This window comes from Hylobates moloch, unplaced genomic scaffold, assembly GCF_009828535.3.
Source record: "Hylobates moloch isolate HMO894 unplaced genomic scaffold, HMol_V3 SCAFFOLD_9, whole genome shotgun sequence".
NCBI lineage: Eukaryota > Metazoa > Chordata > Mammalia > Primates > Hylobatidae > Hylobates > Hylobates moloch.
The window spans coordinates 3,323,973-3,329,298 of NW_026652284.1; the positions used below are offsets into that span (position 1 = coordinate 3,323,973).

Here is a 5,326-nt window from a genome sequence, read left to right on the forward strand (position 1 = left end):
CGCTGGCCAGGGCCTCTGCTTGAATGCCTGCCTGGGAGGTTTCCTGATTGTTCTAGCACCGGCTGCTCAGTGCCCCATCCCTCACCCAGCATTGTTCCCCTCCCTGTGGGGTCCTGCTGGGAACATGTGCCTGGCCCACCTGTCCGACGCTGCCTCCCTGTCTCTGTCCCTGGACTGATGCTCCCGTCTGGTTGACTCTCTCATGTTTGCATCGGCTGTACCCAGAGCGGCACCTGGTTGCCAGAGGGCACCTCTGCTTGCGTGGCATGTAGCAGAGATAATGGCTCCCAAGATCCTTGGCCATGGGCTTGTCCCCTTATAGTCAGGATGGGGTGGGCCTTGCCTCTGTTCCTGGAGCTGTCCCTCCCATGGCCTTCGATGGCACCCCTGCATGGGTCCTCACCTCCCGCACCCCTGCATGGGTCTTTACCTCCCGCATCCCTGTGTGGGTCCTCACCTCCTGCACCCCTGCGTGGGTCCTCACCTCCTGCACCCCTGCAGAGTCGGCTGCATCAACAAGGTGCATCGATCTGGCATGTTGCTGGCTACAAAGCCCCTTTGGTGCCTCTTCTGCACCTTGTTACAGGGTCGATCTGCATTGAGGTCAGCAAAATGCTTTTGGCTCCTACTGAACAGAGAAGGAAACTGAGGCTGGCACGTCCCCAGATGGAGACGGCGTTCACGACAGCCAGGGGCCAGGGGATGATGAGCTGGTTTGTCCCAAGAGAAGGTGAAGCTTGTGACATGTATGAAGCATGGGTGGGCAAGGTGGCACGAGGGCACCCAGGGCCAGTCCAGTTAATCCTCAGGTTTGAGCTCAGGACCACCAGAGCCAGGGCCAGGCCTGGTGCATGGACCTGCAGGCCTATAGGGCATCCAGTGAGGGGGTCCCTTTCAGGCGATATAGGGACTGCTCTCCAGGGGCCACTAGGAAATCTCAAACCCACAGTTGGGCCCAGGGCAGCAGCAAGGTCGAGGTCAAGAATAATGTCCAGTGGGAGGCTGAGCTTTGTCTAAGGCCTGCAGAGGATCCCTGGGGATGCTGTGGGGTTTTCATAGGCCCTGGAAGGAGTGTGGGATCTGGGAACCCGAAGCCCAAGGTACCATAGGTGTGGCCCAATTTCTGGGGTAAAGACAGTTTGGCCTGGGAAACACACCCCCGTTTGCTCAATTTTGAGGTCCGGGGTGTTTTTTCACCGGCTCGGCTTCCCAGAAGGGCCCTGTTCTCCTTGGGGTTTCCTAAAGGCATCAGGGCCTGTTCCTTAGACTTGAGATCCAAGGCAAAGGAGCCTTTGCTCACTTTAAAAAAAATTTCTTTTTTATTGGGGCATAATAGGTGTACATAGTTTCTGCATACATGTAAGAATTTAATACATTAATATAATTTGTAAAGATCCAATCAGCATAATTAAGGCATCCATCACCTTCAATACTGGTCTTTTCTTGATGCTGGAGACATTCAGATTATTCTCTTCTGGCTGTTTTGAAATGTACAATAGATTATTGTGAACTATAGTCACCCTGCTGCTCTAACGCTAGGACTTATTTCTTCTATCAAACCATGTATTTGTACCCATCAATCACCCTCTCTTCATCCCCCCCACTCCCTTCCCCTTCCCGGTCTCTGGTACCCACAATCTACTCTCTACCTCCATGAGATCCACCTTTTAGCTACCCTGTGGGAGTGAGAACATGCCGTATTCACTCTGCTTAGCTCATTTCACTTAACATGGTGGCCTCCAGCTCCTCCATGTTGCTGACTTTCAGGATCTCGTTCTATGGTAGCTCCACCCACTCCCCCCCCAAAAAAACCCTCCGCCGTCCTGATGTGCCCTGAGAAGGCTGTTTCCCAAATAATGCTACGGTCCCCCTTCTCCCCTTGTTCCCTGCCCCAGGGTCTGGGTCCACTCCCCCACACCAGCTTCCAGCCTCCTCCTCCCATCTGCGCCGGCTGGGTTTTGGCTTTAATTTCAACAAACACAGGCAATTCTTCCCACTGGGGATAAGAACTGGCAGAAATATCACAGCGAAGGCAGCCTCCTCGGCTCCTAACAGCCAAGGAAAAGCAAAAATCCATAGGCGCTATGCAGGGTGTGATTTACCTCCTGAAAAGCGCACATCCCCTCCACTAGGCATCATCATCATCGTGTTGATCTCGGCCCGGAGCGTCCACAGCGCTCCTGACAATGCGAGTCTTCCCCAAATGGCATCTCTTTCATAAAGAGAGACACAGGTCCTGCAATCCAGGGAGGAGGCAGAGAGGAGTGCTCGGCCCCACACCTGGGCCATGGGATCGGTGGAGTTCAGGTAAAGCCACACGGATGGAGAAACCACTTCATACACTCAGTGAAAGCAGTGTTCCTGATGAGTTTGAGTCAGCGCTGGGAAATTACAGTCAGAATCAACTGCAGCAAATCAACATCCTCTCTGCCCCTCAGTCTTCTCCTCCGCAGAGTGGGCTAGAAGGTCAGTGCTTGCTGGAACTGTCATCTCTGTGCTCAGCGGTGATTGCAGTGACTGGCGTGAACAGCCTTCAAACTGATCCTTGGCGGGGTTGGGAAAGTGGAGGGGGGCACGCCGTCACACAGGTTCCTTATTAGGATTTCTTTCCCTTTCTGATGTTAGAAGGATGCCAGAGATCTCGAGTTTTGGAGGTGGATGGACCTGAGTGTGAGTCATGGCTCAGCCATTTGCCAGCTGTGCAAACTCGGACAAGCTGCTTAAGCCGCGTCACGCTTTCTGTAAAGCGAAGGTAGATGGGGGATCAGGTATTGTACAGGGTGCATGGCCCTTAGGAGTGTCTGGTCCATAGTGAGGGCCCCGTGCATGGAAGACATAGCAACCAGAATGTGTGCTTTCTCTGAGCAGTGGCTTTGCTCCGTGGTGTCCACCGCACGTATACTAATTTTGAGGACCTGGAGCTGGTTTTGAGGACCCTCCCTAGCAAGTACTTAGGAGTCTGCCGCACACAGATTGAGCACGGATTCATCTCTGGCTTCAACTCACAGCTTTCCTGTTGCTTTCCTTAGGCCGGTGGTTGACGTAGTCTCCATGAGCTGTGTGCATCCTCCGGTGACAGGACAAGAATTGTGCTCCCCCCACAGGAAGGTCCCCAGCCTTCCCCCACCTGCCCTCTGTGGAGTATTCTGCCTTGATCTTCTCTCATCCATCTGTCAGGGGTCCTGTCTTTGTGAGGTCAGCATGAAGTGGAATCTGCAGAATGGCTAAAGTGGAGGGAAGACTGAAAATTCATTGGATGATGATAGCAGCATCATTTATAATCACCACGACTTGGAAGCAGCCGAGATGTCCTCTGGCAGGTGATTGGAGAAATGAACTGTGGCACGTCCACACAGACCATGGAGTACTATTCAGTGCTAAAAATGAGTGAGCTTTCCATCCATGAAAAGACATAGAGAAACCTGAAATGCAGATCACAAAGTGAAAGGCCAATCTGGAAAGGCTACATACCCTATGACTCCAACCCTGTGACATTCCCAAAGAGGAAAAATTATGGGGACAGTAAAAAGAGGAGCTGCCATCATTAGGGAAGCAGGAGCTGAGGAGAGTCAGAGTGACATCGTTGAAAAATCTTCTCTGTCTTGAGACTAACAAGGCACCTTCCTTGCCAGTCACAACCTATGGTCCTAAGAGGGTCACAGCTAAGGAGGCAGCTTGGTACTGCCTGCAAGGACAAACTCCTAAAACGACAGAAAGCCCAGATGTCCCAATACCCATAACAATATGTGCTTTCAAGATAATTATAGATATGCTTTGATGTACTCATGTAGTAGACTGTTAAGGATAGTTTTCTTTAAATCAATAGCATAATCAATTTTGTCATGCTGTCTGCTCCCCCTCACAGAGTCACAGCTTGGTTTAGTCATTACGTAGACAAGATCCCTATATAAGAAAAACTTAAAACAAAGATGGTGCATTCTCTCGGAAGGTCCCCTGCTCTGTAATGGAGTAGGTTTTAATAAGCGTGCTTCCTTCGCTGCACCTGTGACTCACCTTGAATTCCTTCGTGCGTGAGATCCAGAAACCCTCTCTTGGGGTCTGGATCAAGACCCCTTTTCTGGTAACACCATGGGTTGGGGAGAGGGAAGGATGAATAGGTGGAGCACAGAAATTTTGGGGGGCAGTGAAACTCCTCTGTATCATACTGTCACAGTGGGTCCATGTCATTAAACATTTGTCTAAACTCATAGACTGTACAACACCAACAGTGAGCCCTAATGTGGACTATGGACTTGGGGTGATTGATATGGTTTGACCATGTCCCCACCCAAATCTCATCTTGAATTTCCATGTGTTGGGGGAGGGACCCAGTGGAAGGTAATTGAATCATGGGGTGGGTCTTTCCTATGCTATTCTCCTGATAGTGAATAAGTCTCATGAGATCTGATGGTTTCATAAACAGGAGTTTCCCTGCACACACTCTCTTCTCTTGTCTGCCACCATGATTGTGAAGCCTCCCCAGCCATGTGGAACCGTAAGTCCAATAAACCTCTTCTGTAAATTGCCCAGTCTCAGAAATGTCTTTATCAGCATGTGAAAATGGACTAATACAGTGATAATGATGTGTCAATGTAGGTTCATCAGTTGTAATAAACGTACTATTTGGTGGGGGATATTAATAGTTGGGGAGGCTGTGTGTGTGTGGGTGGGACAGATAGTACATGGGAATTCTCTGTACCTTCTGTTGGATTTTGCTGTGAGTCTAAAACTGCTCTAAAACCATATAAAGTCCATTTACAAAAGTATCTGGGAGGCTAAATCTACCTCTATAAGAAATATAAGAAAAGAAGTAGCAGGGGGAGATGCAAAAGGTGAATGGGGTGGGGGTATTAGAGAGGAGATTTCTGGAATTTGCCCTGTGAGAGGCTCTGAGACAGATATAGGAGGAAGAGAATTAGGGAAGGGAGAAAAGTATGGCTGTGGGCTATAAATTAGATCCATGCTGAGGCAGGAGGATTGCTTCAGGCCAGGAGTTTGAGACTAGCCTGGGCAACATAGCAAGACCTTATCTCTACCAAAAAAAATAAAAAAATAAAAAACAGGGCATGGTGGCACATGCCTGTAGTCCCAGCTACAAGAGGCTGAGCAGGGAGGATTGCTTGAGCCCAGGAGGTCAAGGCTGCAGTGAGCCGAGATCGTGCCACTGTACTCCAGCCTGGGCCACAGAGTGAGACTCTGTCTCCAAAAAAAAAAAAAAAAGTTAGATCCATGATCATTTTCCTGAAGAGATTCGAGGACAGCTTAGTGCTACCTTTGATGCTGTATTCTACTTTTTTTTGAGACGGAGTCTTGCTCTGTTGCTCAG

At 49.9% G+C, this 5,326-nt stretch overlaps 1 long non-coding RNA gene across 2 annotated transcripts; it reads left to right on the top strand.

Annotated features, from left to right (window-relative positions):
- The first annotated feature begins 508 nt into the window (after positions 1–508).
- Positions 509–4,516, top strand: LOC116812831 (uncharacterized). 2 transcript variants are annotated; one of them, XR_009214876.1, is made up of 4 exons: positions 509–730; positions 2,133–2,466; positions 2,626–2,752; positions 2,869–4,516. It is a non-coding gene; the product is annotated as an uncharacterized LOC116812831 (long non-coding RNA). The 2 variants fall into 2 exon arrangements; XR_004370813.2 differs by having other exon boundaries at positions 3,030–4,516.
- The last annotated feature ends 810 nt before the right edge of the window (positions 4,517–5,326 follow it).